Genomic DNA, 24338 nt, shown 5'->3' with positions numbered 1-24338 from the left:
CGGAAATGTTCACATCACTCCTGAAATAGATTCACACACACAAGATGCCTTGCACTTCCACTGTTTCCATCTTTCTTTTCCATCCATTCTTTGTTTTTTTTTGTTTTTTTTTTAATAAGCAGCAAAATGACCAGCAGGAGTGCGATTTTGTTTTACTCCTTTGACCTTCCATCGCAGCGCATACACATCTGCTGATTTAACTGCACATGATCAAACAGGCACGCACACACACAGAAAACACACACAGTGAATCTGGGATGAACATGGACAGAGGTCCCCTCTGCTGCTCAAACAACCAATGGAGTTGTGTTAAATCTGAGAAGGTAATCAATGATCAGTGAAGAGTGTGACTGCGTGCGTGTGTGCGTGCGTGCGTGTCTGTGCGTATGCGTGCGTGCGTGTGTGTATGGGAGGAGGTAAGAGGGACCCAGCAGGTCTGAAACTCTATCCCAGGGCCAGATCATTTATAAATGGGAGAATATTGATGACTTTGGTGTGTGAGGATGCTCGGGTGCTTGTGTGTGTCCATGAGGAAGGAGCAGATTGCTCCTGAGCTTGTGTGTAGGTGGGAAGACATCAATGTGCTCCCAGCCTCTTCACACAGCAGAGCAAATTGGAGAAGTTGTCAGGAGTCACAACATATGGGGCCAGCCAGGGGACGAGGAGGTCTGCAAGGCTGGGTGGCGCTGACCCGACCGGGGAGCTCTGGGAGACGGTGAGATGCAGGGAAACAGATAACTGTTACTGATTCACTGTTAGCATAATTGTAAAATTTAGTCCCTTAAATATGTAAAACTCAACTTGCCTTTGCTGGAAAATAAATAAATAAATAAATATTTTTGAGGACTGGCGTCTTTAGAGGTTATTGATTATAGTATAGTCGGTCCGGTTGTCTCGTCATTTACTCTACAAAAAGGGGGAAAATGAAATATTTAACCTGGATTTTTTTTTGGTTATACAGCTTAAAAAGCCAAATGTGATTCAGGCAACAAATGTTTTGTTTTTGATTTTCGGTCCAGGTTTACTGCCTGAAACCAAGGATTGTGATCGTGTGCAACAACATGTGACGCATGACGCTAAAACTCCCATTCAACAGATGGCACCAGAAACACAAAGATTCAAGTTTGTCCTCAGCTAAGAGAAGAAGTGAAAACAAAACTGGTCTATATATACACATTTAGAGACTTTTTTTGCCAGGATATTTTCAGTCATCAGTATGTGAGGCTGCTTGTTTCCAGGTGACCACTTTTGCAAACTTGGTTTTATTATTTTTTTATTCTTTGCTTCTCTGGATCAAAACATATTAAAAACGTACCGAGTTACAGATGAGTTTTGCATACAGTCATACCAATGGTGTATTATGTTTATTAGTTTTAACATTTTTTTAATGATTCAAAGTCATTCTACAAAAAAGTTGAATTTGAGAGACTTTTTTGTGGTTCATTCTTATAAAATAAGAGCTCAAGTGAGCAGATTTTAACTGGCAAATGATGCGGTCTACAAACGTCCCCAGTTAATAAATCAATCACACCCTTTTACATTGGACTTTTTCATATGCCTGTCGGAGCGTGTTACTCTGAGTGTTTCACCAAAATTAAATTTTGATAAATTATGAAACTTTGAGTCCCAGACCTTGAGTTCAAGTCAAGTCTGTAGAGCACGAGTCTGAAAATAATCAAAAATCGTTGCTTTTGAGACTTAAACATGACAGTCTGAGACTTGAGTCGCCAACCTCTAGGGGCAAAAACAAGAATGTTGAGGCCATCAAATCTCTAAAGGTTATTGCATGAGGTGAATTTTTTTTAAAGGAGTGAAAGTAAAAAATCAGACCTACTAGCAAATCATTCCCAAGTGGTCTTTCCGTCACGTTCAGTCCAAGCGATTTATCGCCAAGAGGATGGAGGATGTGGGAGGTGCTTCCAAGACTTTCTCTGGGCAAACCCATCTCGCTAAGTGCCATTTCAACTTCTCCACCAGCCCCCTTTGGATCTCTCAAACACTTTCCCTCTTGCACACACAGCAGCAGAGTGGCTGCCGCTTTGTCTCCTTACACAAACATTCCCACAGAAAAATTATTTACCCCCTTTTTTTACTCACTAACCTCTTACCCCCTCCTGATGACTGGCCCCTCAAAGGTTGTACCGGGATAGAAAGGGGGTATCCTGCCTCCATTTCTCCCTCCTTTTTCCGTATCCCTGTTTTTCCTACCTCCCACCCCCCGACCCCTAGCCCCTCTGCCTTCAAACAATCAAATGCACGCACACATTGTAACATGTGCACACACCCAAACTGAACCCATTTGGTCTACAGCTGTACATGCGGTGACAAATTGGGATCTTTGTCTGCTTAAAGGGAGGTGGGGGAACCCCTACTTTGCGCACACACACACACACACACACACACACACACACACACACACACACACACACACACACACACACACACACACACGCGCACACACACCCACACACACACACACACACGCACACACACATTGAGCCATCCACCTCTTTTGTGAGTGAGTTTCAATGTGCTTCAGACAATGGGCATTGCCCCCGATGTTTAAGAGGAGAAATATGGTGCTGCCTTTGTGGGAGGTAGAGAGCCTCAGTTCATTGAGGGACGGATATAGAGACAGACAGATTAACAGGGAGAAAGACGGAGAGTGCATAAGACAGAGGAAAAAAGAAAAAAGGAGAAAGAAGAAGAAGAGTGGAGGGAGAAATGGATCAACTATTCATGTGGAACTGCTGAAAATAAAGTTTATGAACCAAAGCCCAAAGCATGGTCTTAAGAAAATGTGGTCACATAAAGAAAGTAATCATTTCAGCTTCAATCCTGTGATAATTACATTTAATTAAATCTCTTTGAACTCACTTCCAGTATGTTAAACTGCTGGCATCAAGGTCTTAAAAGAAGCAAATTACGTAAATGTGGGGAAAGGGGTAAAGATGTAGACAGGAATTTAAAGTTCACCCTATTTTTCCGTTACTGTGGCCGATTCAGCTACAAATGAGTCCTGAAGAATGTCATAAAGACACCCAGAACAGACATGGCGTCTCACCACCCTGATTATTACACTTCAAACTTCCCAGAAAAAAAAAAAAAAACATGCATGCATGCACACAGGCTGCATAAGTTCAACAAACGTCACTTTGAACTTTTGGAAAATCTTTTTTTTTTTTTTTTGTTTGGATGACATTTACTTATCTGTCATCAATTATGAACAACCAATCAGCTTGCTTGACCATTGGGTTAATTAAGTATGTGTTTATTAAAGTAGAGCATTGAAGGAAAACACAAGCATGCATTTTCTTTGGAAGAGTTGGAAAACAGCTGAGCAATCTGTTGGCAAGACAAAACAAGAGGCCAAAACAATATGCATTCACATCACCACAGTCACAACATGGCGGAGGAGGCACCATGTCGTGGGATATACTATCTTTCTTCTAACCAAAAGGTTTGCAGCTGTAAATACAGAAAAAGACGATTCTCTGAAGTATTAACTTGGGAGGTCAAGCTAAGAAACACAGCTGGTGATTGTGTGGAGCCCCGATAGCACAAAGCATACAGAGTCCATCCAGGCCCAGCAAAGGTGCTCTGACCCTCGGGGTGAAAGAGCTAAGCGTTTGACAGACTCCACCTCTTAACTTGTTAACTTGCTAATTAGACCTCACAGTCACTTCATGGGCCTGGACAATAGACTGCTGGCTGAGCAATGATTGGGCCGTGATGCGCGCGCGCACACACACACACACACACACACACACACACACACACACACACACACACACACACACACACACACACACACACACACACACACACACACACACACACACGCATGCACGCACACACACATTGTAACCCTAAAAGCTAACAACCCCCAAATAGGCACAACTGATGTGACCACCTGCCCCCTCTGGAGACAGACGCACACACCGTCTCTAAAGGACAGTGTGTGCGTTTGACTTTGTGCAAGACTGAGTGTGTGCGTGTGTGCGCAAGTGGTGGGAGCGTTTATGATTTGAGGTTTGGTTTGTTGTGTGTGAGGTCTTGTTGCCACGGGAACTGGGGGAACGAGGCAGATCTGATATACAGGGTGAAGGATGTTGTGCCCCTCCATCTCTTTTCTCCTGTGTATCTTTTGCACCATGCCTCTTTTTTTTTTTATACACCAAACCGAAGCCACAAGAAAAGAAGTTGTGGCAGATCTAATGGATGTGGGTCCGTGTCCGTGCGTGTGTGTGAGAGAGTAAGTGTGTGTGCTTACATGGTGTTTGCCCAGTGGTCTCCAGATCGGGGCTAAATGGGGTTAAACATCTATCCATGTTAGAGTCCCCTTCTCTGAGTTCTGTCATTAGCCCGCAGCTTAGAGAGCTATTACTGACACAGCTGCTGCTGCCTGGGTAAACACACAGACTCGCACACACGCACATTCACAAACACAGTTTGTGGTATAGCCATCCACAGGGGATTGTGTGCGCTAGTCTGTTTGAGGAACAAGGTTGCCAAATATCATAAGGCAGTCAACGTCCAACTGGCATCCAGACGTTGTTGTTGTTGTTGTTGCTTGTGGAAGTAAGGGTATGTGTAAGCGTGCGTGTGTGTGTGCATGCGTGTGCGTGTAGGGGTGTGTGTGTGCGTGTATTTGGATGAACACATAGGCAGACAATGACAGAATTAATTAGCCATCACGTCGTTTGCTTTCAACCTAAATATGCAGTGAAACCACAAAAAAGTAAGCTAACCGACAGAGAGGAATGGGTCTTCCAATTGTACAATGAAAATGACAATATGTTGATTTAGGATTCTAACTCTGGAGAGCAGATACATAAAATGGTAGAGACTGCACACATTACAAGCTGTTTCTCACATGTCTCATACTTTGGACTTTGCCTCAATTTCAGTGATACCCAAAAATACTTCCACAAAGAGTACGTCTGGGTAGTTTGTAGGTTCTCAACAAATGACAAGAAGGTTGCTGCACAATTTAGTCACATAAGCCTCCTCCCCCAAAATATATGTGTCATGAGGCCTAAAAGATGAGATGGAGGGTAACTTGGCAGAGCTGAGACATCATTTTGCACACTCTTAGTTTCAGGACATCTGCTTTATTAATTGGTAAAGCAGATGAGGGAGGGTAATGCTTTTTGTTCGCTTTGTGTTCTATTCCGACTACTGAAAGAACTACTTTATACCCTGAAGTCCAGCAATCTTTGTCTCATGCAATAAGTGACGATGGCAAGAAATTATGTGCAGGACTCTGCAATGCACGCTAAAGCCCCATCAGGAAAACACAGAGATGGGTAAGTCCCAGCTTGAAGTGGTTGGTGAACGACGCCATTGTACAGTTGTAAACTTTGCATTGGGCAAGCAAGATCAACACGCTAACTGTGCAGCAATGCACCTTCATCTGCTTGTGTGAGGATCCAATCGACATCTGACATTTACTGAAAACGAATCGGTAAAAAACAAACTGCCAAATGGATTTGTCCTCTCATGAGATTTTTGTTGCTCCCTCTAACCCTGTGGCATCTGGAAGCGCCATAGGGAGCCAGTGTGTTAAATAAATGACCAGGGAGTTTAACCCATGTGCTAACCATGTTAGAATAACACAAACAGTGCAGGCCCTGCCGGGCAGCGCTCAAGCCTTTACATGGGGCTCCTCCTCTGGGTTGCCTCCCTTGGGTGAAGCCCAGGCTCCACACTGGGCCTTGTATATTTTTGCCTGGCTGCCTCTTTATTTTCCCTCAGCTGAAACCAGACAGATCAAAGAATCCCTCAATCTTCTGTCCCCGAATTCCTTCATCTGAGGCTTCGCTGTGCTCTTTTTTTAGAGCCACCAAAGAAGACAGAATTCCAAAGAAGGTATGGAGAGTTTGGCCATCTATTTGAAACAACCTTTCGGCCTTTCGGTGGTATGTTTTGGGCTTAATACCAAAGCAAAGGGGAGGAAAAAGATGGAGAGAGTAAGAGCAAAAAGTGAATTGGGTGAAGAAAAACAGGGCAGACTATTGCCCTAACTATTGTCTAGTTAGTTGTGATACCCAGGAGGCCCCCAAACAACAATTTCCAAGAGCACTTTCTTTTCTTTGCACACAATGCACTCATTTGGAGGTTTAGAACAAATACATGCTTTAGAGACCCTTCATTAACTTTTCTACATGAGTAAATAAATACAGATGATCTAGAAATGTCAGAACAGTTGTGAAAAAGCAGCTCTATGGAGGGCAGACACTAGACAGGTCAGAAATAACATTTTAAAGTCTTTAAAACGAGATTGGGTTATAAAAACTAGCTGGAGCTTTGAACATCTCATAGAGCTCTGTTCGATGACTCAGCACAACTTCAGTTTACCAAGATCTGGCTTTATTGTAGCCCATTGACACCGAAAGGTCAGTCAAGTTAAACATTAGCCATGAACAGTCAAGAGGTCTGTTCTAACTCTGGAGGAACTGTGGAGATCCACGGTGCAGGTGGAAGAATATGTTGCCAGAACAACTGGTAGCCTTGCAATCCAAAAACCTGGCCTTTGTTGAAAAGCGGCAAGCAAAAAGAAAAAGAAAAAAAAAAAGCTTTGTTCCTGGAACCGATAAAAAGTCCTGTTTGCACTTTACCACAACCCATGTAAGGGACACAATGAACATGTGGAGGGCACCGCTCTGCTCAGCTGAGAACAAAATGTACCCTACTGACCTTAAAGCAACACATTGCGAAGTTGAAAACTAACACTCCCCTCTGAACGGAGCTCACAACAAAACTCATTCCTGACGCTAGTTGGTAGTGAAACTGGTCAGATATGCTAAAACATATATATATATATATATACATATGATTGACAGACAGACAGACAGATAATGTTTATTCTGCTGTAATCGGAGTAAAAGGTGATTCTGAAAACCATGGGATCGACACAAATGGTCACCGCACTTTTCAGATTTTGAAAACCCCGTTTACAATTACGACTTTTTTTTTTCGTCGGCCTGTCACACAAATCCCAATAAAACATCGAAATTGGTAGCTTCAATGTGAAAAAGAAAGAAAAATAATGAAAGAAGTAAAGCTTCACGGATGCTTTTGCAAGACGCTGTTTGTGTCGCCTTGTGCACATGTTCAACATGCAAAGTTGCATGTGGTTTTTCTTACAAGTCCTTTCATCAAAGCCTCCGCCCATGATCTTATTCGTATTTGTTTTACACAGTCTTTTCGTGCGCGCGTGTGTGTGTGAGCGTTTTGTGTGAACGTGTGGCTGGCAAGCTAACGAGGCACTAGGCATTGCCACAGGGGCTCACTCCAACCGCACCATGAGCATGCCATTACACCAATAAGCCTCCATCATTTCCAAAGAATCCAATTAAATTTAGGTCTTACACTGTGCACTCTGAAAACACAGATTTTCTCCAGTGACAGTGTGCAAACACACAAATTACACACACAAATTACACACACACACACACAAACAGAGAATGCCTGCAATCGTGATTCCCTCATTTATTTGTATCTGTGTGTTTTACAAGCGGCGGAATGGAGCATCACTGAGCTGCCCCGTGTGAAGACGAGGAACCTGCAGGTTGGTGTGTGTCTTTTATTAAATTTTTTAGGTTGGTGTAATCATGCCGTTTTTTTTTTTTTAACGAAAGCTACACACATGTATATATTTTTTTCTTTTTCCCATTCTTCCTTCTTCCTGTCTGTGTCTTCTCTCTTTTATCCCTCCCTGCTTTCCTCTCCAACAACTCTGGTTGGCATCTGTTAAGCCGCTAAAGAGAAAGCGCGTATGCATGCGTATGTTTCTATGCATGCGTGTGTGTGCGTGTGTGTGTGTGTGCCTGAGGTTGTGTGTGGTGGTCTTGCTGGGTTGGATTTGAACAAGCCCATGCCTGTTCTGCCCCGGTGGCCTATGAAATGAGAAAGGCAGCCACTGTGTTGCAGACCTCCACTGATAAATCTACCAGGGTTACCCCTCTACGCGCGCATCTGCGCGGCCGCGTGCGTGCGCCTTGTTCAAGCGTTTGCATATGTGTAGGCGCGCGTGCCTGTAAGCGTGTGTGTGTGTGAGAGAGCGGTAATCATCTGTGTTTGCATCTTCAGCTGCGTGACGGTGGAATAGAGATTTGGGGAGATTTGATTTCACACACCCCCAAAAGCCAAACCTGTGTGTGACTGACTCTGCCGGCGTTAGATGTTTGCGCGCGCGCACCGTGCAGTATAATCTCCAGTCATTGCCTAAAATGCATGACATTAAAACACCAGTGAGTCGATTCTTCCTCAGACATTTTTTTTCCTCCTGTTTCTGTCATTTTTTTTCTCTTTTCTCTTATTTTTTTTTTTATCTATGTGCACATATTCGTCTCCGGAGAATTAGAGGTCACGTTGCCAATTTCTGGAGCACTCAAAGGTAAAGAGAGGTAGACTGAGACAAAGTCATTCTCAGAGAGAAGGGGACACACCAACAGAGAGCTCAAAGCATGGGGTTACCTTGCTCATCCCCGCAGGGTCAGATATTAAAAAGATGAAGTCAATTCAAGACCATTTAGCAGCTGTGTTTATCTCAAAAAGAAAATAAAAAAAGAATGCATTTTAATTTAACTGCTAACTGCTGAGAAAATAGGCAGATTACAAATCAAATCATGTAAATTTTTTCTTCTTTTTTTTTTAAATGGTATTTTTAAAAAAATAACAACTTTTGTATACCTATTCAGTTAAAGTATTTATTTATGTTGAGTATAATGTCTGTTGTCTGTATAACAAGTTGTTACCACCCAAATAATTTCTCACACTTTTTCATCTCTCAAGTTTTGCCAGTCTTTTGTAGCTTATGTAGGGAAGCAAATAAGTCTCCAGAGCTCAGTGAGTGGCTTCTTGGTCACCAAATCCCCATAGCAACAGATCATTTTGTAGCGTTTAAAGAGTGCCAGTTATTTAGAAGGGAACCATTGAAGTTATCAAAATATAAGGTGAGAGCTTCTTAGCACTAATTCATTGTGGTAAATGTACTTGTACTTGTTTAGCGCTTTATCTTGTCTAGAGGAATACAGCCAGAGCTGCCCTGTCGATGCACCGCCACCACCTGACCACTTCTGACCACCACCGGGAGGCTAAGGCAGGGAACAAGTGTCCTGCCCAAGGCCACAACAACTGAGAGAGACCGACCGGGGGATTCGAACTGGCAACCCACCCATTACAGGATGAACTCCTACCGCCGTTGCTCCTACACTTTATGGGTAAAGTCAGACAGGTGTCATTTATACATTTAAATCTGAGCTATGACAGTAAGTGTACTTGAGTTCAGTCTCATGTAGGCAATTTATGCAGATTCTTTGGCTTCACAACATATAATGTACCCCAAGACTGTACCACTGCCACGAAATGTTACAGCAATGACCCAATAATGGATCTCATGCTATGCTATACTGATGGACCAAGGATTAATTACTCATCTCAGCATGCCAAATGCTTGGAGTGTCTCCAACTGACAGTAATCCAAGCTATTTCCATTATATTCAGTAGTGAGTTATGTAAAAAAAATGCTTTGTGCAATAATTTCACACCTTTTAAATGCTTTCCAGGATCTGTCAGCTGTTAACATAAAGGAGCCGGTAAATTCTGCGACTGTTCCTGTGTTTTCCCATCCCTCCTGCCGCCGCTGCTGCTCCGATGCTACATGAGGAATTCTACAACCATCCTGACTTTCACCAGGGGGCTCGTTCAACAAAGCAAATATTGTCACACACAGACACAAGTGCACACGGCCCCCCAAACACACCTGCATTGCCACACATTGACACAAACTCATAATTCATGGGCAGAGGCACAGAGTACATCTTTAGTGCATTTACACACGCACACACACACGCACACACAGAGGCACACACGACTATGATGATGGGAGCCGTTGAGGTGTTTTATACGAGCGGAGGCCCGTTTGTCTGCCATATTTTACCACCTCAGCGTACGTGCGTGTGTGTGTGTGTGTGTGTGTGTGTGTGTGTGTGTGTGTGTGTGTGTGTGTGTGTGTGTGTACGTGCGTGAACGTGTAGAAAAACAGCCTGACACATTATCTCCCAGCCATGACAGCTGTAATTGTGGAGCACATTAAAATGGGTGCAGGGTGACACCTCTAACCACCTTCTATTAAGCAACACACACACACACACACACACACACACACACGCACACACACACACACACACACACACACACACACACACACACACACACACACGCACACACACACAGTCGACACACTAACCCTCCCTCTCCGATCTTCCTTTTGGGTCCGACATACTCACACCAACACACACATAAAGGTGGTTTCATTGTGGTCAAACAAGGAAATGAGCATCTCCGTGCCACTCAAAGCTGAGTGCTTCGAGGAAGGCCAGTCTGGCTAATGTGTACATGTTGATGTCTTGATTATATGTGTCAAATTCGTCCTCGGCAGACGGTCCTGTCTGAGATGAAAAGAAAGAAATCTTTTGCAAGGAAAAATAAGAGGGTCAGAAAATGAGTGATGCAGAATTGCCGTTTGCCATGGTGTTTGGGGGGTTTTGTCCATTACTTATTGGGACTGTGAAGGTTTTCCCATCAGAAGCCCAATCAGTCAACCTGTGGTCACGCATTTGTATGACGTCCGAATTCACAAACACTTTTCATACACAAAAGTAGACCTTTCTGCCCTTGGTATAGGTACATATTGTCATACACTGCAAAAAGTCTCCTTTCAAAAACAAGAAAAAATAGTACAAAAATTGGGTATAATTTTCTTAAGAAAAATTATCTGCCAACAGAACAAGAAAATTTATCTTGTCAAGATTTTCTAAAACAAGAAAAAATATCTAACCAAGATAAACCTACAATATCTTAAAATTAGTGTATTTTTACTTAAAACAAGCCAATTTTACTTATACGAGTAAGATATATTATCTTATTTTAAGAAAAATTATCTCAAGTAAAGAAAATGTTACTTGACACTGAATTTCTTGAAATAGCGTAAAATTTTCTTATTTTAAGGAAAATGTTCTATGTATTAAGAAAATAAATCTCATATATTCTATTTGTATTAGTAAAATTGGCTTGTTTTAAGTACAAATACACTAATTTTAAGATATTTGTAGGTTTTTCTTGGTTAGATATTTTTTCTTGTTTTAGAAAATCTTGACAAGATAAATTTTCTTGTTCTGTTGGCAGATAATTTTTCTTATTTTAAGAAAATTATACCCTATTTTTGTACTTTTTTTTCTTGTTTTTGAAAGGGGACTTTTTGCAGTGATATACCTAAATCTAGTTTATTTTTATTGTTGCATAGGATTAAAATATATATTTTGTCACAGCTTTACTCAAGGTTCTTATGCCAAGACAAAAATCCACAAATTTATCCTGTGAATACTGGAACAAGAGATGTTATTGGCTTGCTGAAATGAAGACATAAATTCAATTACTTTTAACATCTTTATTACGTTTAAGTTTCACATAAACACAATAAAACATGACTACTGGTCAGAATTTAAAGTCTGGATGGGCATCTGATTCTGAAACAATCCTGTAAAATGACAGAACAATGACGATCTGACACATCTGCCGCACTAAGAGTCAAGCAAACCAAATTGTCTAAAGCAAAAAAAAATCTTGGGATTAGATGTCAACAATAGGAGCTTCCTCCGCAATGAACTTCTTCCAATAAGCCATAGCCTTTTATATGTGGAAGTCTTGCCTCAGTTACGGACGCTGTTCTCAAGACGTCTGTCAGCAGCACAGAGAGGAGTGGCCACAGACACACGGATGCTGAAAGGTGTAGTAGCTGTGATGTCCTCCTTTCAGAAGATCAGGGCAGGCAGGCATGGTTCCAATGGCCAGTAGAAAGTTGGTTTCATGATCACCACAGAGCTGGAAAGTGATCTTGTTTGAAGTTGTTGGGTCATCTGCTAATTGGAGCACAGACAGAAAAACAATCACAAAACAAACCACGTTTTAGGGACTAATCAGTGTAATGATGAATCAGTATCATAAATTTCTTACCTCAAGAATGTGAAGGATGCCGTCACTTGCAATTCCCAAAGTTTCTTGTAGATGGTGCAATACGTGATTGACGATGTGTCTGGCATAGGCTTCACCATGGCAACAGTTTGGTTTACTTGAAAAATAAAACAAGTCTTATTTTAGTTTATGTGCTCCATTACAATATTACATGAATTCAAGATGGCAAGAAAGTTATTTTAATTAAATCAAACAAGGACTACTTAAATTCACCAATTAAAAATAGTGTTTAAAATATCCTGGTAACAGTGTGGAATATCTAACCTAGACTTTTAGACTCATTGCATTTAAGTTTTTAAATTACAGCACATCAAACACCCTCAGTTACTGAAATACTAGGCGGAATTGCCCTTTAACCATTTCCCGAATCAGAAGCTACGAATGAGAAGCCACCTTAGCTATGTTAAAAAACGGAAGCTACCAATAACTCGTGTCGATATTATTTTTAAGCCACAGCTATTGTGGTTAATAACTGTTCAAAGCTCATATTCACAAGAGCGGCTCTTTAACCGCGGATGAAAATTGGCACATCACGACATGCTAACTAGCTTCAGTTAGCTTATCTTAGAAAGACAGACAACTTTAAACTTACCTCCGAGTACAGCAGCTGTAGGGTCTATACACGTAAAAAAGTCCTCCATCTTCATTCATGTCCAACCGAGATTAGAGAATTTGCCAAAAGAAAATCTTATAAAAGTACAGTAGATAAAAGCTTAGTTAGGCTGTTACAACTGAATTAACCGTTAATCAGGGCAGTTAAATGATCTCTGGCGTTGCCGTTAGTGATGTGCGGATTGATACTGAAATATCGATTCTTCCGATACCAGAACTTAATTTTTTTAAATCTATTGTCAGATCCAAGGATCAATACTTTCAACACTTTAGTAATTTGAGATAATGTATAATGAGATAATAACTAGAGTACGTTAGAAAGTAACTAAATTATTGAGATCTTGCCTAAATGAAACGTTGTTAATGGGAACTACTTTTTCTTCCGCCTGGTAAGTATGTAATGTGTAAGGACGTAATGCCCAAGCGCAGCGTGCTGCTGACGCTCACTCACTCAGAAATGAACATGTTGACAGATTATAAAAAAAGTGACATGGAGCTATTTCAGCTGTCATTTTATAGTAGTTTTAATAATTAAACAAGGATGTATTTAGTAGGGTTATTACTTTACTAATTTTCTTTTTTTTAGTTTGCAACTCGATTTTCACATGTTTTGTATATTTCAGCTGAATTAAAATAGTTTATAGTAAACGAGATTGTTGTCTCAATATACTTCTGAGTTTAAAATGAGTGCATCAGAGTACATTGTGTTCTTTTTATGAAGCCAAGATATGGATTACATTTATTTTTTATTTAATTAAGAAACAAATTAACTGTCTTTGCACAAAGTATGGGATCTGCATGGCCAATACCAGCTTAAATTTTACTCAGTATTGGATCGGAAAGAAAATCTGTTGTATCGAACATTAATACTATCTCACTGCCATTTTGGGCGCTTTCCCATTTGGATTGTATGATGTCATAATTAAATCAAACAAGGACTACTTGTTATTGTTAGTTTGAACAATAAAATATTGTTCAAACTAATATTAATAACTTATAAAGTAAGAATTTGAAATATAAACCAAAAGTTAAAATATTTATCATGACATTGAGCTAATCAATATTGTTGATTCTAATCTCATTGTGTGGAATACCAGCCATTTCAAATTACACATCAATAGAAATTTCAGGACATGTCAGTAAGAGGTCCCACATCTTGCATCAAGATCAGATTAAGGTCCATAGCAGATGGAAACATGCCAAGAATTATCTTGATATATAAACTGATATTGTCTCTGAAATTGTTGTGTTAAATGTCAACCGTTTAAATATTAAATTATAATTTCCAGTACACTCTGCCAATTTATACAAGAGTATAAGTTCATGGGGGTTTTTATTTTTCATTGTCAATAACACAAAGGATTCCATTTGGACATAGTCTGTTTTAATTATCTGAAGACATTTCATTAAGTATGTGATTTCGCTTTATGTGCTTGAAATAAGAAATTTTTACTTATATAAAATAAGTTCTAGACTTGAAGTTTGATTGGTAAATATTGATATTCTAGATTCTAGCACATATTTACTCATAATAAGTAATATTTTCTTAATATTAAGCTTTTATATCTTACTGAGATAATTAAGTACAAAAACACTTAAAATAAGAAAAATATTCTAACATAAATCCCTCTTGGTGAGAAAAATTATCTTGTCAGAAAGAAAACAAGAAAAATCTCCTTAATTTAAGATATTTAATCTTACTAAGATTTCAGTTTTTGCAGTGTAGGGAGAGTGCCACACCTTTCTGTAGACAGCCTCGTTTTTAGCCAATTGACAATCTCTGTTGGTATTTTGTTAAGAATCGTACAAATGCACATAGCTCCTTGATGTTTCTGATAAACGTCCCTCAAAAGGTATTCATGGTGCCCGCTTGATAGCGGAAGCAAAATGTCTATATTAATTACTGAGCGTATTTCCACATTAAACACATCCACGACCTTTTGACCAATCACACAACACCCCACAAAGACATCTTTGGAAACGGTTCAACCTGGACTTGGTGTCGAGAAGGACGGGCAGAATGCCTTCCTGCGAAAAAGAGAGACTCTCAAGCATTGATACAGCTTGAGAGCAGGTCAAGCTTCATGCGCTAATCACGGACTTAAAATAACGACAAAGTCACTTGATAGTTCTCAACAGACCGGACTTCACTTTGACGTGAAACAGCACACCATTGTTTAGATATATTGTGTGATAAGAAAGCAAATGCGCAGAAGGATAGACAAAAAAATGGTTTCATTTTTTGATTTCACTAGTATTTTAGAGTCTCATTAACCTTCTCATGACTTCACTGACGGAGAGCAGTAGAAGCAACTCTTACTCTGTATTTACATTTCATACCGCAAAACGCACATATTCATTCTAGAGAGCGACTGTCTCTCTCCAGTCTCTCTGGTTTATCTGTAAACACAGACACTCAGACACACAGAGGTGCCATCGATACGGCACAAATCTGAGCAGCCGATAAGGCGAAGTCATGGCTTTGATTGTGAACAAAGGCGAGGGCAGCATGTCTTTTATAGATCCCCCCCTCCTCTCCTCTGTTCTCGCTAAATCTCTTTACCTTTCAGCATCTCTCTCACACACACACATACATAGACACTGTGGAGCCCTTTACTCCATGGGAATGCATGTACACAGCCATGCATAGAAAGATTTAACATGGCCAAGTGGGCATTTGGTAGGAGAATTCAATTGGCCTTCTCCCCCCACGCTCTGGGCCTCTCAGCCTCTCAGGGTGTCACAGAACATGCCAAGCCTTAATGCCTTCCAATCTTCTCCCCAACACACACTGTCGCCTTTCATTTAAAGATCTGCCGACAGTGATGTCCAGCATCTCCACTCCTCTGTCCCTCCCACTCTCCAGGCTCTTCTTTCTCCTTTAACCCTGTCTCTGCCTTTCCCACCCTGGCCCATCTCTTTTTCCTGTTTCTTGCTCCAACCATCTGTCTGTCTCGATTAATACCTCGGATCGCGTCTTTAGTTGTTTTTACCCCCCGTTTCGTAGCCGTTTGACTTTCTTCTGCCCCCTTCTTTTCGGCATCTGTTCCGTTTCTCTCAGTCATTGATCTCCCGTCTCTCTCCCCATAGCTTAAATCAAATCTAATGCCGTCCATCAGCAGACTGTGTACCTAGCTTCACCATCCTCCCTCCCACTGTGTCCTCTCCTCTCTTAACAGCTTTCTATCTATTTGTCTCAGTGTCTGCGGCCGCAGTGCTGCTTTAGCTCCGCACCGCATTGTGCTTTCGCCGGCTGCCAGGTTGAGTTTTCAATTGGCCAACAAGAGTAAACACAGGTTGCTGTGCATCAATCACATCACACACACCAGCCAACACAGTGAGTGTGTGAGTTTCCAATTTCACTTTCTTCTTTACCACTGCTTTTAAACTGTGGTCAGACCAATAGAGGTGAGACAATACTCCTGGTTACAGAGAGTATCTTTGATCACCATGTGGCCAGATCCTAATTGTATGCCCAAGAGATTGCCGTGGAGAATAATATTAATAAAGATTCATACATTCATACCGTTCTCTCCATAATATTGGAAAAAATCTTGCTGTTGTGAGGGGATTGTGACCCACAAGAACACTAGCAAGTGAGCTTTGAGATGCAACTTTTTGCTCTGCCTTGTTTGTCACATAATAAATATTAACATAAATACGCATTAAATTGTGTGTTCTCTTGTGTTTGTATTTTTGAATAGTATCAGAGAGACTCTAATCTGTTTATTTAGGAAACTAACTTGGTTATGGGAATTGTTCGGGATACCAAACAACTAAGGAACTGGTGGCAAAGACTTTAATGAATGATTTACATGTAAAGCTGATCAAAAACACACTAAGTCCAATAAAATCCAAGATTTAACCTAATAAACAATTAATGTAGTATGCCTCGCAAGAATATTCAGTCAGGTTTTACTCCATCATCAACTCTGACCAGCTTCTCTATACCTGCTGAACTCAAGCATCCCAGCAGCATGATGTAAAACACCATCATGTTTTACCATTTTGTGTGTTATAAGTAACAGACAATGTTTATGTCTGACTATGTCTCCAAATATTAGCAGTCTTCTTGCTATTCTTTAAAAAATTTATCAAATCTATGGAGTACATCACTATCGTGGTAATAATAATAATACTACTAATAAAAAAATAGAATACAGGATTAATTTAGATACAACACTTAGGATTTGTTTCCACGTTAATCTATGCTATAAAACCTCTATAAAATACAACCAAGTCTTTAGTTGTAAACTGAAAATTGTAATAATGTTAAATAGGTTAAATAGCTTTGGCTAAGTGCTGTATTGTTGAGGAGAATACATTTAAAATTAAATCAGCTCTTTCTTAAAAGAAAAGAAAAAAGCTAGTTAGTAGATTGACATGGCCTCACACGTCAGCGGCACACAAACGGTGAACTGAAGTGCAGCACAGAAGCCTTGTTAAAGCACCTAACTGAGCAGCATAACGTGATTATATGCTGCCTGGTGAGTTTGCTCTCATCTACTCCACTCCGTGCCTCCACCAGCCTCAAAATGCCTCTCGCACACGCAAACATGCGAGCGGATACGGGGCGCCTTCCGGTTTTAATGCAACACCGAATTATTCCTTCATTATTCCTGGCCCCTCGGTCCACTCCATACCCTCCCATCCCACCGAATTTGATTTTCAGGTTCATATACACGCATTACGGTGTGCCGGGGTGAGCGTGTATCGCACCTTTGTGGTTTGCACAGCAGCGCTTCCCGTCCCCTCGAGCGGTAAATCAGCGCTGTGTTAATTGGTAGGAACAACAGCAACACTTTGGCAGTATATAATGTTTTATGTTTGTTTCTTTATTACCATCTTCAGTGTTCATCGCCACATCTGCATGCGGATGTGTTTGCAAAGTTTACGTGTGTTCTAGCTTTTGTGTGTGTGTGCGTGTGTGGTAGCGTATTGCAGTGTGATCGTAACGAGACGCCGTAGATGAGAGGGAGACTGGAAAAGCACAGAGGAACAAGAGCATGATAAGCTTCTTAACGATGATCGCTCAGTGTGTGAGAGTGTGGCAGAATGCGAGATGAATGTGCATGCGCGTGTGTGTGTGTGAATCTCTCTTGAGCCTCCGCACTCACAGGCAGAACACAATCAACGCACCTCTCATTTGCAATCTGTAATTAGAATGCTAATTAGCCCCTGGGAGCTAACGGGAACCAGTGTATTACAAGGGCTTGATTAGGGCTGCTCTATTCCTAAGGGAGGGATTTACCCCTTGCCCGCTATTGGCTCAAACACCTGGCAGTCATGACCTCTCGTCCAATTGGGTTTGGTCGTGGCTGCAATTTTTTATTTTAAGTGTTGAAAATAATGTTACCTATACGCAAAATAGTTTGCTATAAACTGTAAAGTATAAAACAAACTGAGGATTGAAATGCGGGTAACAAAACGTGTAATTTAAAAGTGCACTTATTGCAAGGCCAGATTTAAGAGTGAAAATCCCAGCACCATGACTCACCGTTAACTTTCAAACCAATCCAAAATAAAACATTTTTGCTGTGCTGATTGATTTATGTAAAGACTTAGAAATTGAGTAAACCTTGGAATTGGTTTTCTGCATCGCCCTCATCTTATTGTATTCCTATCAATAGAGAAAATTCAGACACATTTTCACCTGCTCCTTTTTTTTACCATTACACCTGTACCAGGATTTTAAACCTGTAATTTTGCTCCTCAATTCAGACCTTAATCATTCATTTCCCTTAGGGTACATAATGCCATCCGAGTCTCCTCACCTTTGACATTAGTGTTATGCAACTAGTACTGCAACATCAGCAACTTCTGGACTGCACTTGTTTCATATATTTTATTCTATTTCTTGAGATTTTCTTGGCAAAAGTCTGTTGCGAAATGTCATCTTATTCTTTTGATATGCTCAAATACGGAAACAGACGTGGTTTAACCAACAGTTTTCTGGACAAAGTTGAACTATGGGAGCGTTTTTCTCTTCCATGCCATGGACAGGCAAACATAACTCCACATGAACAGAGTTCCACTTAAAAAAAAAAAAAGGAAGTTCTTCTCGTTGGCGGCAAAGAAGCACAAAATAGATGAGGAAAAAGACGAGGTCGGGAAATAGAAACCTGACCTATCTTGCGTGTTTCTCTGATAACGCCACGTTGTTACTCTGCTTCCTATCAAATTTCCTGGATATTTTACCATCTTTGTGTAACTCTTGGCTCCAGTGACCGTCATCCCGCCCCGATACACACGCACACCGACTGCGTGAGGCGTGACTATCGTATGAGCTCCAATTTTCTCCTCCATTCAGCCAGCAACCTTACGCCACTGTGAGAATTCGCACGTGCACGCAGCGTACGTCGTCACATTTCCACGCTTACTTTGAATGAGGAGTCGTGCAATCACACACACACACACATGCAAACACACGCACGCACACAAACAGAGTGTACCTCTCCTTCTCTTGCTGTGAGACAGATGTAAGTGTGGTTGCCCGATAAGTGGGAAAGCCCTGACTGTAAACTGATGAAGGGCGATGTGTGTGCGTGCATGCGTGTCTTTGAGCTCGATGCTTTCGTTGTACCTCCAGGCTGTACTAACTGCACGGTGAACCCACCATACATTATGGGCTGTTAGCAACACACACGCACAAGCACAAAGGGTGCAGCTAAGCACCTGCACTCACACTCGCCACACTTATCAAGATACATTGCCAGCCTATTCATTATTTGCATCGGGACTCTTCAATATTTCAGCAGACCCTTCTAATCCCATTATAGCGACTCTCAGAAGTCGGCGCGCTTGTGTGCGTGTCCGTATTAGTGAGCCACACCGACTGTGTTGGAGGGTGCAGGAGAGGTTTGCTTGAAATAGTGAGAGAGGAAATCAATCTTGGCAGAGCTAAAGAGAAAATGAAAGGATGAGGACGGAGGAGATAAAAATGGCTGCAGGTGGGGAAAGCGGACAGAGAAAAAAGGAGAGAAAGGAAAAAGGGGGGGGAAAAAGAAAGACGGTGTATTTTTGTATGTGTTTAACTTTTTTTTTCCATTTTTTGAGTCCCAGTCGCAACTTCAAAGCATTTTACTGGGGTTATATTAAACCTTTAAGTCCTAAACAGAGACAAATTTGCAGTAATTCCGCCACACTTTGCGCTATCTGAACAATTTCAATGGTTTCTGAAAAGGGGAGATGTCGCACTTTCCAGCCAATATTGGGGTATTACGATAGTTTCACCCCCACAGTAGCAGGGAGTGAAATCAATCTGAATACAATTAAAATAAGCAAAAATATTCAGGCGGACATTTTAAATTTAGGACATTTATAAGATGTTTTAAGAAGTGCGTATTGGCAAAATGAAGACAAAAGAATACGTGATGTCCACAACAGTGTGAGATACATTCGTCTCCTGTCTCACTTCTTAGAGCCACCTATCACTGTAGTGGCAGCTCCAACTCTCACCAGCTTCAGATATTCAAAGTTTTTGCACAATCTTCTCGGGCAAGTTGCTTAACCTGAGATTGTATGAAGAGCACATGTGAACAGCAACTTCCAGATTTTTCCGCAGATTTGATTAGGCTGGGACTTTTTGGGTCATCCTGACTGAGGAATATGCATTGATCGAATGTGTTGCAACTCTGCCTGTATTGCTCGGCGCTGGGCTGCTGGATGATGGAACCTGCAGAAGGCTTCGGTGTCAACCCGTCTGCTGCTGAGCTCGCTTCATCTACATTCCGATGAACTCTTACCTGATTCCCTGTTTATGCTGAAGAAAAGCATTCCCACATTATAATACCACCACTGTTGCTTACTATGAGAACTAAGTCTTCAGGAGATTATTGAAGTTCTATCCTTGACTTGTGTGTTGTGCTCCTTGGTTTACGTTTCTAATTTTCTGCAACAAAACCTCCGAGACCTTCCCCCAAAATCACACGCAACACTTTTCACATTTTGTCGTGAAGGATTTCGAAAACTATGTATGATTTTCCTTCCGGTTTTAAAGAAAAAAAAAAAAAAAAGTTGGTGACTGCAACGTGTAGAGGTTCATGAGCTATAAATACTTTTTGCAAGGCCCAGTAGACTTGGTTCTTTTACGATGGGCATCCGAGGAGCAGGAGAGAGGGTGGGAGCCTCCTTTGTGCGGTACAAACTGGTTGCCAGTGTGTGTCTTTGAAACGTTGTGAAAGCAGGTCGTGTGTGGCCACAGCTGAGACATAGTTGTGGAGACATCCTAGCAACCGAGCAGCCCATCCAGGACCGGATAAGATCGCCACGGAAAAAGTAGAATGTCCTTCTACTACTTAAAATGTATAAAATACGGAAGAAAAAAAAAGAAGACAAGTGTGATTTTTATTCAACGTTTTCTGCAGCACGTTTTCTGCAGCAACGTTTTCTGCCCTTTTTTTCCTACCTGAAAAAAAGGGCAGTGATTTTGGGTAAACAGCTGACAGAGGATGAAAGAAAGAAAAGAAGGAAGGAAAAAAAAGTGTGTGCGTGCATGCGTGTGTATGACAAGCCACCCATTTCCAACCTGCTGTTACATATTTAATATGCTGCCAACCCTGCATATAGACCCCTCATTAGAGGGACACACACACACAGACAGACATGTACTGTGTTTCAATTTTAGGTCGTAAGAGGAAATGTCACCTTGGTCCCACCAGACGACAAGCGATCAGTAAAAACCTTTGACATGACTACCGCTACCCTGAGGAATTACAGCTGCTGCGTGTCATAGCGTGTGTTTGTGTGTGTGTCCATTTAACAAGGAGGCAGACTGAAAGTCAAATTAGTGAAAGACAAAACAATCAAAGCAAGAACTCAATGAAGTGAAGCACAGAAATTGAACTTTTATATTGGTTCTGATTAGTCTGCATTACCTCAGTTAAGTTAAAAGACATGAGGCTTAGCGAGAGCACCATTTTGTGTGCACTCATAAAGAGTGAAAGTGAGTCTTGCTGATTCATCAATCAGGAGTGCCCTTACTATAATAGTTCTGTAATCCTTCCCTCCCTGAATGACCTGGGACCGTTTTAACAATCAGCCACACAAGTCAAGACTATTTCTCTCAACGACTTCATAAAGGCCTAAACCCCTTCAACACCCTCACTTCTACCCCCATCCAAGGTCTCATGAACTGATTTTAGGTATTTTTAAGATAGGCGTTGAAAAATGTGTGGTTGTGTTTGCGTGAGAGAAACAAAAGTTCACTTACCTGTAGTGGAGAGACAGATGGGGAGAGGGCATTCGGCACGGGCGACCAAAGGAAAATGGGAAGAAAAGAGATACAAAAACAGTTAAATTCAAGAAGAAAATTAACTTTATATTCAAAGCACATGATAATCACACTGCTAATCCTGATGATCCTGGGCCTTTTTCATGTGCATGGCTAGAAAAACCATTATAGGGCAACACAAACTGTTTTGTCGCTAGAACAGATCTGAATTCTCCCCGACTTAGATGAAATATTGTCCTTGTACAGCCTCACAGAAAGCAGCTGAAACACCAGTCGTTAAATTTTTTTGAAGACATGCAAAACAAAGTGCTAAGTTCAACCAGGAAAGCAACTTTTTTGGTAAGCTTTGTCCACAAACACTTGACTGGAATCACACTGAAATATGCTGTGAGCCGGCTTATCAACGAGTCGTATCAAATCAGAGCGCAAGCATGCTAGCATTAGTTTAAAACCTTAGTAAACTGCTAAAGTTCTGGACCTTGCTCCACGGGAAAAATTTGCTGATTGTGTCAAGATGTATCTTTTGTTAAACACGTTTTACTTCATGGTGTCAGTGCATTCTAGTAGCTTTCCTAATAAAGGTAACTTTGTGGCATAGCAGCATATTAAAGCTGAACCAAATAAACTGGATGGGGCAAAATATTTGTTGCCATCAAGAAAGAGTAAAAGAAGTGAGTTAAGTACTATATTACCACATTACCTAGATGTGAACAGTTTAATATTGAGGGAATATAGTAAGTTATGCACATATAGGTCTACAATGTTATTGAGCATTGGACTGGGAATCAGAACATCCTGAATGAAACCAATAAAAAAATAAAACAGGTGTTTCTGTTAATATCATTGACAGACCTTTAAATAAGACTGCGTCAGAAGTCAGTCCCCCCCCCCCCCCAACTCCATCTACTTTCCTTCAAACCTAGTCGTAAAATGAAATAATCTAATGTACTCAAAATGCATCGGCAAATCTAAAAAAGACAGACGTGCTTCTATAAAGTAGAAAATAAGTTGGTGAGAGAGGGGTGACACTCCCCATAAATGATATACCTTGGCACTGGCTGAGCCGACTTAAACATCGGTACGTGAAAAAAACAAAAACACAGCACAGCATATGTGCTGGTTAAACAGACGAGCCCACCACCGCCTAACTGCTCCTCGTAGACCAATAAAAAACAAATGCTAGATGGAGCAGTATAAAGTGAAAAACAAGGGGTGGGGGAAACACAACCATCCACTCCTCAGAAAATGTGATGACACGGGGCGGCAGCGAGGGAAGAAAAGGAGTAACGCTCATTAGCAGATAATAATGCAAGGCGAGTGTGTGATATCAGGTGTAATGTGTTGATGATGAAAACGGCCCAGTATGCCCACTATGCTGATGCTTGTCCATGTGGAGGGTGAAACCTTGTTGTGGTTTGAGCAGCACAGGCCACCTCCTGCTAACAGCTCCTGGTAGACCTATAAATTTACCTTCATAAACAGGGGAGACTGGGAGAGAAGGGCAGAGGAAGGAGGTGGAGGAGCGAAAAGATGAGGGGGGGAGAGAAAAAAAAGGAGACGTGGACGAAAGAGGGAAAGTAGACAGGAAAGCGGGAATCACAGAAAAGGTAGGAGACAGTTTGCAGGGAGGAATGAAATTTGGACTTTAACGGTGGAAATGAGGAAGACTGGATAAAGAAAGGATGCAGTAAACCAATAACTTTGTTTTCCTCCATTCTTTTTCAGTTGTGATTTGCCAGCATAATTTTATGTCCTCTCTGTTATTTTGTTCCCATCATCTTCTTGTCTTTGAATTATTTCATTGAGTGTGTACGTTCCGTCACTGTGGATGCCGTTGCCTTGAAGAATCCGTTCAGATATTTCTCCCTGTACAAAGTTTTATTTATTGACTTTATGAAATCGCAGACCATATTTGAGTCGAGCAATGAAATGGAGAGACCACAGTATTTAAAATAAAAATGACAGGCAGAGCCTGGGAAACAACAAGTTACGATCAACAGTGACAGATGCTGGGCAGTTCTCCTCTTGACCATTTTTTCTTGCTCATTTTGTACCCAACTTTACGGTTTCATGACAACCGTAAATCAATTCGCGTCCCTTCTGATAACTGATGATTTAAAAAAGTAAAAATGTTTCTACCCACATTGTACTCTTAAGAAAACGTGGTCAAAGCACAACTCTGATAATCTCTCTGCATAGAGTTATGTTAGTTTTTATGGGGCTAACTAACTTGAGCTTAAACCAAAACTAAATGGAAACAGGCGGTTATGCAGCGTTTTTAAGAAAATTATGTGGGTGCTGGTTATTTCACTTATTTTTGTATCTTCAGAATTTTTGGATCGCGTCTCATGAATCGGTGCCAGTACCGCGGGACAATTTGTACTGACCATGCATCAATTCTTGGCAAAAATGCGGGGTTTTTAATACCCGCTTTGCTAGCTGTTTTTTAACCCCT

At 41.1% G+C, this 24338-nt stretch overlaps 1 protein-coding gene and 1 long non-coding RNA gene across 6 annotated transcripts in view; both read right to left on the bottom strand.

The window, feature by feature from the left end:
* The window catches only part of rnf220a (ring finger protein 220a), a 186748-nt gene that overhangs the window by 100400 nt on the left and 62010 nt on the right, over positions 1-24338 (bottom strand). The gene's annotated exons all lie outside the window — the stretch shown is intronic.
* On the bottom strand, positions 11441-13962 carry LOC145548096 (uncharacterized). The gene is made up of 2 exons (XR_014084393.1): positions 12632-13962; positions 11441-12136 (listed from the first exon to the last, which is right to left on the bottom strand). It is a non-coding gene; the product is annotated as an uncharacterized LOC145548096 (long non-coding RNA).

Source organism: Poecilia reticulata, chromosome 17, assembly GCF_904066995.2.
Source record: "Poecilia reticulata chromosome 17, P_reticulata-male-v2, whole genome shotgun sequence".
Lineage (NCBI taxonomy): Eukaryota > Metazoa > Chordata > Actinopteri > Cyprinodontiformes > Poeciliidae > Poecilia > Poecilia reticulata.
This window is presented reverse-complemented; position numbering and strand designations above follow the sequence as displayed.